Source organism: Carlito syrichta, unplaced genomic scaffold (assembly GCF_000164805.1).
Source record: "Carlito syrichta isolate Samal-C Ts95f unplaced genomic scaffold, Tarsius_syrichta-2.0.1 Scaffold316276, whole genome shotgun sequence".
Classification (NCBI taxonomy): domain Eukaryota; kingdom Metazoa; phylum Chordata; class Mammalia; order Primates; family Tarsiidae; genus Carlito; species Carlito syrichta.
This window is the reverse complement of record NW_007260372.1, coordinates 149,489-162,270: the sequence shown is the minus strand read 5'-3', so window position 1 is coordinate 162,270 and position 12,782 is coordinate 149,489. Positions and strand designations below refer to the sequence as shown.

Here is a 12,782-nt window from a genome sequence, read left to right as displayed (position 1 = left end):
GCAAACTATAAAAATGTCAATTGCAAAGTAATGCTAAAACTTCTCTGACCAGACATGAGAGTTTTAATTGTGGTTATTTCACGAATACAGCCGGATTTATTTTGGTCCACGTACATATATGTTATATTTGTATTATAAATATTCTTATTGTATATCAATATGAGAGAGAAGTATTTTAAAAGTGTAACAGCCTTTAAAAGCTTATGTGTGGTCAGATTTAATGTATAGAGCTATCTACTAGTAGTTAATGGCTACTTCTCTGATTTAAATAAGAGAAAGTCTAATTATGACAGTTGAAATACACTTTTTATTTTCTTCTCCCTTAATGGGGAGGGATATCTACAAAACTCTTTAGCAAATGTCACACTTAATGGAGAAGATTTTTATTCATTTATATTCTAGTCAAGAACAAGAGAAGGAGGGCTTCTATGAATACTATTATTCAATATTTTTAGAAGGCCAAAGACAATGCAGTAGCCCAAGATATCAGGAATGGAAAGTGTATCCATTAGGGTTAGTTTCAGGTGTACATACAGAAAAACCTTAAATAACAATACTTTAAATAAGATAGAAGTTTCTCTCACATTTAGAAAAAGAAAGGGGGTAGAGAGAATGATAATCTAGCGACAGGCAGTCAGGGCTGGTGTGGTACTTCACAGAGATGAGGAACCCACACTTCTATCTGGTTGCTGGACCAATTTTGCCTTTGGACTTACATGGAAGGTAAAGTACCAGGCATTGTATTTTTATTCCAGGCTACAGAAAGGAAGTAGGGAGGATCACCTGTTCCCATTGAAGGACGCTTTTCCTAAAGCCCTACACAACATTTTGCTTAAAACTCATTGCCCAGAATGAAGTCATGTGGTCACACCTAGTTGCAAATTGTCTGAGTAATGTAGTCTTTTAGAAGACTGACAGTGTGTCCATCTAAAAATTGGCATTTGGGTTAGATAATCAGAAATCTGTGCTTTAAAAAAAAAAAGAAAAAGAAAAGTGTGTCACTACTTCCAGATATCATGATTGTCTAAATAGAGAACATATAAAATATTATGCAGCACACTTTAAAAAAAAATTCATTAAAGTTGAGACGTGTGTGTGTTTGTGTGTTTGTGTGTGTGTGTGTGTGTGTGTGTGTGTGTGTGTGTGTGTGGTGTGTGTGTGGGGGAGGCCATGTATGAGCACATAGAAATATGTGCATATTTATTGAATAATTTTTGGTAAGTAAAAAATGGAAATACATTAATGTCTATCATTGGAAGAAAGGATAAATAAGTGGTTGTATATTTATTCTCTATTTATAAAATCAAATACTTGGTAATAGTTAAATTGTGTGGAATAGATTTACAGGTGGTAATATGATTAAGTTTCAAAAACATGGTTCACTTCACATATCTCATTTATTTCTTTCAAAAAAAGAAAAAGATTTGAAAAATATAGCAAAATACTAACATTAAATCTAGGTGGGCGGTGGGGTTCCAGGACTGTGCCTGCTTTTGTATTTTATTATATCTTTGGTATCTTTCACATCATATCTAAATACCGTTTTCTCCATTTGTCCCATTTTAAGATTGAAGAAACTTGGACTTTGAGAAATTAATAAATTTGCTCAAGGTCATGCAGCTACTAAGAGCTGAGAGCCAAATCCATGCCTGCCTGATTCTGGAGACCCGAAAATAGGTAACTTCAAGAGGTAGCAGTCAGCCCTATTTTCAGTCACAAATTTCCCATCTATAATAAAGCCACAAACTGAAGCTACTGTCTCTGACACTTGCTAAACTGAGTAAATCTAAAGGTAGGATTGGTTCAATAACATTTCATAAAGGTTAAAAACTTTCAAAGTCTGAGAGAAATAACAGACATTTTGAACACAGTTTGGCTAGAAATGTGAAACGGTAGAGATTGCTCAGAAAAGCAGCATTGAATAGGAAAGTACTTTTTGAAAAACTAGAGTTGAAAGAGATAGGATGAAAAGGCAAATGTGAAGTTGCCTGTGGGTCTCCGTAAGCAAGCACGTCCAGGCTGAAGGCCGAATCAATGTTTTACCTTGTACAACAAACACTGATTGCTCTTAGATGAAAGCTCTGGGGTAGACAGGAGAAAGCAATAGAACATCCGGGGGAATGTAGTCAATGTGACTCGGATTCCAACCAGCTCTTCAGATCACAGACACGCAGCTGTACTTCCTTGTGACTTGTCTGTACCTGCTGTGAGGCTCTGAGTCCATGGGCCCCTCCAAGCCCAAGGAGGCAAAATGAGACTTACAAAACTGTGAGCCCCTCCAGGGAACAAACTGCGCCATTCATTTTTGTTACTGTAAAGCCCAGGCATCTAGTAAGTGCCAACAAAGATTAGGCAAGTAAATAAATCCAACTCATCGTTCCATCCTCCAAACCAGAGGCATCACTACCTTTGGAGTTGGGCTTCTAAAAAGTCATGCTCAACTCTACTCTTTTCCAGACCCCAAAGTCAATATCTGATATTTTTCAGGTCTTCTCAAGTCAGTCCTCTCCTATTTTTTATTTGCTTGTGTGCTTGTTTTTGAGTCGGGTCTCATTTTGTCACCTAGGCTAGAGTGCGCTAGTCTCCAAGTCCTGGGCTCAAGCAACCCTTTGGCTGCAGTCTCTTGAGTAGCTGGGGTTACAGGTGCGTGCCACCATGCCCAGCTAATTTTTTATTTTTATTTTTTATTTGGTAGAGATAAGAGCTCACTATGTTGCCCAAGCTGGTCTCAAACTCCTGAGTTCAAGCAATCCTCACGCATCTGCCTCCCAAAATGCTAGGATTACAGGCATGAGCCACCATGCCTGACCTGTCCTCTCCTATTGATTCCCACTAGCCCCAGCTTATGTCAGGCAATATTCTCCTCTAAAACAACTGTACTATCTCTATTCTCTTTATTTATCCCTCACACTGAGAGGAGGAATTTTTAAAATAAAACTTTCCAATGGCACTCAATGACTGTTGGATACATTTCTTCTTTTTGGCTTGACCGTATTACAGTCACATTTGCATTCTCTCAGCACAGGGTACTCTTCCATGACTCTTTGCCTTTGTACATACTTTTTCTGCTTTTCTATCTAGCAAACTCCATCTAGTCTTTAAAGCTCAAAAGTCCCTCTGTCAAGCTTTCTCCTAATCCTCTAGACACAGTTTTTACTGTCACAACTGTTTTGAATATACTGCTTTCTTGTGGGGGTTGCACTGTCAACTGGCTAATTTTTAATAGTTAACCATTGTGGGAGAGATAGGCAAGGAAAATTAAAGATGACCAGGCTGGGTCTATTTCCCCTTTAATCAAATATAGTTGAAGAGAAATACTGATTTGAATGTGAATACTAATCAATAGATTATGGCAGAAGGGACTCTGTACCAGTTTGGATCCAGGATTTAAGAGAATGGCATATTCTGCTTTGGTTTTCTGGAGGCCTAAACCACCCTGTGAGATATCTGACTACCCTGAGAGCTACATACTGTGATGGGGCACAAACTGGCAAGATGAGAGACTGGGTAGAGAGGAACAAAGACCGTAGATTTGTGACCCAGCCATCTTCACTCATTTGAGTCACCTCAGCTGAGGCTCCAGACAAAACAAATAATTCCTATTTTGTCCTGCTTGAATTACTGAACCATAGAATCACAAACATATAAAATGACCCTTGCATAATGCCAGTAAATTTTTGGATAGTTTGTTATGCAGTAGATAATTAAAGCAACCTTTAACACCATGGGCTTATGCTCCTCCATGACATTACCTAAACATTGAAGGCTTTCTCATTATCTAAACATGAAAGGCTCAGTCTTCCAAATTGTGCTTATCTGCACTGATTTCCTGGGGAATTTCCTTCTGTATTAAGGCTTTAAATCCCATCCTTACACTTGTGATTTTCTAATTTTTAGCTATAGCTATTTCAGAAATCCGGACTCTTATACCTAATGACCTCCTTGACATCTTCATTTTAATGTCTAACGGGCATCTCTAATTTAGCACATTAAGACTGAGCTCATCTCTTTTACTAAGTAGAAACTCTTGAAGTGTTTCTCATCTCAATATAAGGTATCCAGAGTCAACAAGTTACCCAGAAAAACATCATGAGCATTACCCTTGATTCCTTTTCTCCTAGACCTCACTTTAATCCATCAACAAGTGCTGTTTACTCCACCTTAAAAATATATTTCAAGACGAGTGATCTGATAAAACATAAGACAGGTAGCATTAGTCTCTGCACTCAACTTGCCCATGATTTAAAAAAAAAAAAAAATCACATTTATAGCAAAATCTAAAATCCTTACCCTGATGCTACATAATCTGGTTCCTGCTGACTTCTCCAACCTCAGAGACTTTCTAGTCCTTTCCTTACACTCTTCTAGTCACGTCAGCCTTTTAGCTGTTTTAGGCATACCAAGCTGACCCTTCTTTGGGGCCACAACTCTTCTTTCTCATGTGTTTGCCCTTGGCCTACTCATGAAAGTCTTTCAGATCTTAGTGAAAATGTCACATCCTCAGTGAGGTCCTGCCTGTCAATCACATCTACAATAGGGTCCCCTCTGTTCCTGGCACTGTCCCCTATAATTGATTTATTTTTTATCATTGTAATTTTCACATCTTGCTTGTCTATTGTCATTCACTATTATGTAAACTCTTTGAGGCCAGGTACTTTCATCTTGTCCAACACTACATGTCCAGCCCTGAAAAAATGCCTGATACAATATCTATTGCTTAACTGAGTCAACTCCTTGAGACCAAGGAGACCAAGAAGTTTATTCGTCTTTAAATTTTTCCACCCACAGCCTTGAATATTTTTCGGTACAAATCAGATAGTCAAGGAATATTTGTGAATGTGTGAAAATAGAGTCTGGAAATCATTTATAACAACTTATGAAACTGTCTCCTTTTGATTAAAGTCTTATTCAAGCTGTTTCAGAAAGCAAACTTTCCTGATTTCTGGGTAGCCAGAGGTTTCTGATTTCCATCTTCTTAAGTGCCCAGCAAACCTGAATGTTCAGTGTCCTTGTTGCTGAAAGGCTCCTTGAATGAGGTTCCCTTTGTTTTAATAAGTGTGCCCCCAATACATGATATTTAACTGCCTCTGACTTTTTTTTCTTTTTTGCAAAGTCATTTGGGAAGATATATGGACCATGCATAGAAGTATTTTGAGGGAATTGCTTCTTACATTTTAGATGCAAATCCCAGTCATAACAGAACAATGGGGAAAAAATGTGTTCTCTTGAGACATATTTTCAGGATCTCATCTAATTGGTAATACAAGGCACATCTATATTCCTGACAGTGCCGTGTGCTTGTGAAAAGAAAAGATGTGTATTTTGGAAATAAAAAAAAAAAAGAAATTCTCAAATAATAACAGGTCCCCTACATGCCTCTTTTGAGCCATATGTATATTTTTAACTTGATTTCTAGACAAAGAAGCTTTCTTTCTAGGGATTTCTTAATATTTTGTAGACCTGGGGAAGCTCATGACAGCCCTTTGCTATCAAAAACAAATCAGCATGTTTGGCTCATTACTCTCCACTGATAAAATTGTCTATCTTAACCAGCTATACATCGCCTTTTGTGTTTCAATTTCATTACAATATTAAACACTCCAGAAGTGACAGTGCTAATTTTTCACATACTCCTCTCATGTGCTCCATTTTGCCAAATAAATTATTCACTAAATTTTGCATATGGTTCATTAATCCTCAATTGTGTAGCTTTGTTTTTTTTTTTTTTTTTTTTTTTTTGATAAAAGTAAGGTGTGCTGCATTTCTAAATAAAGTCCTATTTTGGCTGTTCATTATGCCCTTTCTCTGAGGTGTATAATTGGATTTTTCAGTCATATATCTCAAAATATGCACCACCAACTGAGTTGAAAAAATGTAGCATTACCAAGTTTAAATGCAACAATTCTATGCATTCAAATAAAATATTACACCGAGAAGATGTATTATCTTAGTTTGCCAGAAAGCCACTTTAGTGTTGCAGACAACAAATTGCTCACAGTACATTTTCTATTCCAACATATTCCAGAACTGAATAAAAATAAAAGGTACAATTGTGAATGTTATCACTAACAATTTGCTTCTTTTTATGGCACATTTTAGGTTTTCTTAATGTGGGTGATTTAATTTCACAAAGAAGGTACATTTTATCTTAGTGTCTGCATGTACTTTACCTATCATGTTTCTGCAGTTATGAAAATTAAGAGATGCCAAGCATCAAAACTCAAAATTTTTGAATCCATGAATCATAGTGAATTGTAATTTACAGGGCTTTTTGTTTTGTTATGTTTTGGGTCCCACTCTGTTGCCCAGGCTGGAGTGCAGTGGTAAAATCATGTAGGCTGCCTCAACCTTCTGGGCTTAGGTGATCCTCTTGCCTCAGCCTCCTGTGTAGCAGGCATGCACCACCATGCCAGCTAATTTTTTTTAATGTATTTTTATAGAGACAGGATCTCACTATGTTGCCCAGGCTGGTTTCAGACTCCTGGGCAATCCTCCCACCTTGGCCTCCTAAAGTGCTGGGATTACAGGTATAAGTTACCCGTACCTGGCTGATTTATGGTTTTTTAAAGCAGTATTGCATGGGGTTAAGAGCAGATACCTTGAAACCAGACTATCCCACATCTCATCTCAGCTCTGCTACTGACTAGACCTGGGAGAGTTTGTAACCATCCTGTCTCCTCATCAGTCAAATGGGAATGATATCAGCACTAATCTTATAGGAATGTGTTGAACTTTATATGAGAAATACGTGTAAAATAGTGAGATCATACACTTGATAGCTAATAGTTTTTTCTTAAATTAAAAATTCTTGGCTGAACACGAGTTCTACCGTCTGGCTCTCCTCCGCTGCCACCATGAGCTTCACCACTTGCTCCACCACCTACTCCACCAACTACCAGTCCCTGGGCTCCATCCAGCCACTCAGCCTTCCGCCCACCAGCAATGCGGTCAGCATCTATGCAGGTGTCGGTGGCTCAGACTCCTGGATCTCTGTGTCCCGCTCCACCTGTTTCTGGGCAACTGAGGGTCTCAGGGTGTGGCCACGGCGATGGCCGGGAGTCTAGGGGGCATCCAGAGTGAGAAGGAGACCATACAAGAGCTGAACAACTGCCTAGCCTCCTACCTGGAGAAGGTGAGGAGCCTGGAGACTGAGAATTGGAGGTTGGAGAGCAAAATCTGAGAACACTTGGAGAAGAAGGGACCCCAGGTCAGAGACTAGGGCCGTTACTTCAATATCATCGAGGAGCTGAGGGTTCAGATCTTTGCAACTTCTGTGGACAATACCCACATCATTCTGCAGATTGACAATGCCTGTCTTGCCGCTGAAGACTTTAGAGCCAAGTAAGACAGAGCTGGCCATCTGCCAGCCCAGGGAGAGTGACCTCCAGGCACTCTGCAAGGTCATTGATGGCACCAGTGTCACCCAGCTGCAGCTGGAGACAGAGATTGAGGCTTTCAAGGAAGAGCTACTCTTCATGAAGAAGAACCACAAGGAGGAAGTCAAAGGCCTACAAGCCCAGATTGCCAGCTCTGGGTTGACTGTGGATGTAGATGCCCCCAAATCTCAGGACCTCAGCAAGATCATGGAGGACAACCGGGCCCAATATGACAAGCTGCCTCAGAAGAACCGAGAGGAGTTGGAGAAGTACTGGTCCCAGCAGATCGAGGAGAGCACCACAGTGATCACCATGCAGTCTGCCAAGATTAGAGCTGCTGAGATGATGCTCACGGAGCTGAAACATACAGTACAGTCCTTGGAGACTGACCTAGACCCCATGAGAAACCTGAAGGCCAACTTGGAGAACAGCCTGAGAGAGGTGGAGGCCCGCTATGCCATGCAGATAGAGCAGCTCAATGGCACCCTGCTGCGCCTGGGATCTGAGTTGGCACAAACCCGGACAGAGGGCCAGTGCCAGGTTCAGGAGTATGAGTCCCTGCTGAACATCAAGGTCAAGCTGGAGGTTGAGATTACCACCTACTACCGCCTGTTAGAAGACAGAGCGGACTTCAGTCTCAGTGATGGCCTGGACAGCAGCAGCTCCATCCAGACCATCCAAAAGACCACCACTTGCAGGATAGTGGATGGTAGATTGGTATCTGAGATCAATGACACCAAAGTTATGAGGCACTGAGGCAGCAGGAGCAAGGTGCCCTTCAGGGAAGCAGGAAGCCAATAAAAAGTTCAAAGGTCAAAAAAAATTCTTGATGACTAAATAGTTTTTTCTTGATGTTGATAACTAACAGTTTTTTCTTAAAACTCATTTTATATTCAACTATATATATTGGTTAAATGCTTACTACGTATCTGCTCTTGCTCCAGGAATTCATGGATACAACTGTGATCAAGACAAGCACGATCTGCTTACTTTCTAGAGAGTCTGAATGCTTGGAAAACTGTAGAAAGGGTATAAGGGTTATATAACTGACCCCTTCTTACCACCACTTCCACTCCTCTGATTTATCATTTCTTGCCTACAGACTGGTTCCTCTGTTTTTCCCTTTTCCCCTATATTTTTTCTCAATGTAGCAGCCAGAGGAATCCTTTGAAAAGATTAATCTGATCATGCCACCTCTTTGTTCAAACACAGCAATGGTTTCCGTTTCCCTCTGAGTAAGAGCTTGATCCCTTTGAGTGATTTACAAGGCCAGCATGGTCAACCCTTTTCTCTCTAACTTTTCCTCTTGCTTCCCCAAAACTCACTCACTCTGTTCCACCTATTCTGCCCTCCTTGCTACATTTCAACCACAACAGGCATGCTCATGACTCAAGGCCTTTGCGCTAGTTACTTTCTCTTCCCCAAACCATCTTTTTCTAGATAGCTATGGAATTAATTTCCATGACTTCTTTAATATTTTTGCAAAAAAAAAAAGCACCTTCGTTTCTACCCCCAATATTAACCTGGTCTCCTCTTTTTTCTCTTTTCCCACATGATAATCACCTTCCAATATAATACAGAATATGGATATTTGTTACATTTACTTTCTGTCTTCCTCACCCTTCTACTCAGAATGTAAGGATTTGTTTTGTTTATTGATATTTCCCAATAACTCAGACCAATGCCTGACATTTAGTAGATACTCAATAAATATTTGTTGAAGTAAACAAAAGTTTTCAGCAAATATGCTAGGAAGGAGAGTTTAAATTCAATGATATGCTCTTTTCAAAATAAACAGGAAGAAAAGAAAGAGAAGAAAGGGAAATTTTGTACATTTATGGCTATTCACTGCATAACCATAATTCAATTGGACTGAATATATAACATTGATCCCATAAGATTATAATAGAGTTGGAAAATTCCTATCCTCATATGTTTGTAGTGGTGCTGGTGTAAACAAACTTGCACCACTAGCTATATAAAAGTATGGCACATATAATTATGTGCAGTACATAATACTTGATAATGATAATAAGCAACTATGTTATTGGTTTATGTATTTACTATACTGTACTTTTTAATCATTAGAACACACTCGGCCAGGCTCGGTGGCTAAGCCTGTAATCCCAGCACTTTGGGAGGCGAAAGTGAGTGGATTGCCTGAGCCTGCGGGTTTAAGACCCGCCTGGGCAACTTGGTGAGACCTCATCTCTACAACAAATCAAAAATTAGCTGGGTGTGGTAGCACACGCCTGTTGTTCCAGCTACTTGGAAGGCTGAGGCGGAAGGATTGCCGGAGCCCAGCAAGTCCAGGCTGCGGTGGCCGGGAGCGGCCATTGCACTACAGTCTGGGTGACAGAGTGAGACTCCAACTCAAAAAAAAAAAAAAAAAAAAAGAACATACTCTTTCTACTTACTAAAAAAAAATTAACTATAAAACTGTCTTAGGCAGCTCCTTCAGGAGGAATTCCAGAAGAAGGCAGTGTTATAAAAGATGACAGATCCATGTATATTATTGGCTCCAAAGACATTTTAGTGTAACAAGATGTGGAGGTCTTACTATTTGCCTAGGCTAATCTCGAAATCCTGGCCTCAAGTAATCCTCTCACCTCAATCTCCCAAAGCACAGGAAATATAAGTGTGAGTCACTGCACCAGACCTTTTAGTGTAACAAGATGTGGAGGTAAAAGACAGTGATATTGATGGTATTGACCCTGTTTAGGCCTAGACTAATGTGTGTGTGTCTAGTTTTGTTATTTTTTTAAATTTAGGCCTGGTGCAGTGACTCACACTTATAATTCCTGTGCTTTGGGAGGCTGAGGTGAGAGGATCACTTGAGGCCCGGATTTTGAGATTAGCCTAGGCAAACAGTAAGATCTCCCCAATCTTTACAAAATAAATAAGCTTAAAAATTAAATAAATAAGTAAATAAAAATTAAAAGACTATAGAATTATATTACAAACAAAGAAAATACTTTTGTACAGCTATACGATGTATTTGTTTTACGCTAAATGATGTTATGAAAGTTTAAAAATATTAAAAAGTTTATAAAGTAAAAAAACACAATAAGCTAAGGCTAATTTATTAGTGAAGAAAGAAAATAAATTTTTATAAATATAGTGTGATCTAACTGCACAGTGTTTATAAAGCATATAGTGGGGTACGGTGGTGTCCTAGACCTTCACATTCACTCACCAGTACTTACTCACTCAGAGCAACTTCTAGTCCTGCAAGCTCCATTTATGCCAAGTGCCCTATACAAGTGTACCATTTGTCCCCTTTATGCAATATTTTTACTGTACCTTTCCTGTGTCTAGATATGTCTAGATACACAAATACACACATCCCTCATTTTATTGCACTTTGCTTTATTGTACTTCTCATAGTTTGTATTTTTCTCAAACTGAAGTTTCATGGCAAACCTATATCGAGCAATTTTGTCAGCACCATTTTTGCAACAGCATTTGCTCACTTCGTGTCTCTGTGTTTCATTTTGATTATTCTCACAGTATTTCCAATTGTTTTATTTTTATTATATCTGTTGCGGTGATCTGTGATCAGTGATCTTTAATGTTACTATTGCAACTGTTTGGGGGTTCCACAAACAACACCCATATAAGATGATGAACTTAATTGATAAATAGCATATGTGTTCTGAATTGACCATGGATCAGCAGTTCCCTCATCTCTCTCTCTCTCCACAACCCTCCCTATACTCTGAGACACACCAATCTTGAAATCAGACCAATTAATAGCTCTACAATGGCCTCTAAATGGTCACATGAAAGTAAAAGCAAAATATCTCTCACTTTAAATCAAAAGCTAGAATTTAAGGTTATTGAGAAAGGCATATGAAAAACCAAGATAATACAAAGGCTAGACCTCTAGTGCCATACAGTTAGCCAAGTTAAGAATGCAAAGGAGAAGTTCTTGAAGGAAATTAAAAGTGCTACTCCAATGACCATATGAAGAACAAGAAAGTGAAGCAGACTTATTGCTGATAGGAAGTTTGAGTGGTCTGGACAGAAGGTTAAAGCAGCCACAACATGGCCTTAGGGCAAAACCTAATCCAGAGCAAGGCCCCAAGTCTCTTCATTTCTACAAAGACTGAAAGAGGGGAGGAAACTGCAGAATAAAAAATGGAAGATAGCAGATGGGTCACGAGGCTTGAGAAAAGAAATCATCTCCATCACATAAAAGTTCAAGATAAAATAGCAAGTGCTGACAGGAGTTGCAGCAAGTTATCCAAAAGATCTGGTAAGATCTTTGGTGAAGGTGGCTACTCAAAACAATATATTTTCAGTGTAGATGAAACAGTCTTCTATTGGAAGGAGATGCTATTTAAAACTTTCATAGCTAGAGAGAAGTAAACACTTGGTTTCAAAGTTTGAAAGGACAGGCTGAATCTCTTGTAGTGGCTAATGCAGCTGGTCACCTGGTGACTTTAAGTACAACTAATGTTCATTTACCATTTTGAAAATCTTAAGGATCTTAAGAGTTATGCTAAATGTACTCTGCCTATGCTTTAAAAGTGGAACAACAAAGCCTAGATGGCAGCATGCTTGTTTACAACATGATTTACTGAATATTTTAAGAGCATTGTTGAGACCTACTGCTCAGAAATAGAGATTTTTTTTCCCAGTATAGTATTGCTCATTGACAAAGCACTTAGGCAAGATGTTTGAGGGAGACGAACAAGGAGATTAATGTTGTTTTCAGGTCCGTTAACACATTATCCATCATGCAGTCAATGGATCAAGGAGTAGTTTTTGCTTTTAAGTTTTGTTATTATTATTATTATTATTATTATTATTATTATTATTATTTTGAGTTGGAGTCTCACTCTGTCGCCCAGACTGGAGTGCAGTAGCCGCTCCCAGTCACCGCAGCCTCAACCTGCTGGGCTCCGGCGATCCTTCCGCCTCAGCCTTCCAAGTAGCTGGAACTACAGGCGAGCGCTACCACGCCGGGCTAATTTTTTGATTAATTGTAGAGATGAGGTCTCGCCAAGTTGCCCAGGTGGGTCTCGAACCCGCGGGCTCAGGTAATACACTCACCTCAGTCTCCCAAAGCACAGGATTACAGTCTGAGCCATCGAGCCCGGCTAAGTTTCATTATTTAAGAAATACATTTCCATGGCAGCTATTGTTATTTTTATACCATATTATATAATATTGTATAAAATATTGCATATTTTATAAAATAATATATATTGTATAATATAATAAGTATAATACAATAATTATAGTTGCCATAGATAGAGATTCCTCTGATGGATCAGGGCAAAGTAAACTGAAAACCTTCTGGAAAAGATTTATCTGTATAGATGCCATTAAAAATACTTGTGAATAGCCAGGCTCGGTGGCTCAGCCTGTAATCCCGCGCCTTTGGGAGGCTGAGGTGAG

The 12,782-nt window shown here is 39.2% G+C and overlaps 1 pseudogene; it reads left to right on the top strand.

Moving 5' to 3' along the window:
- Positions 1–6,854: 6,854 nt before the first annotated feature.
- Positions 6,855–8,132, top strand: LOC110594567 (annotated as a pseudogene).
- Positions 8,133–12,782: the final 4,650 nt, after the last annotated feature.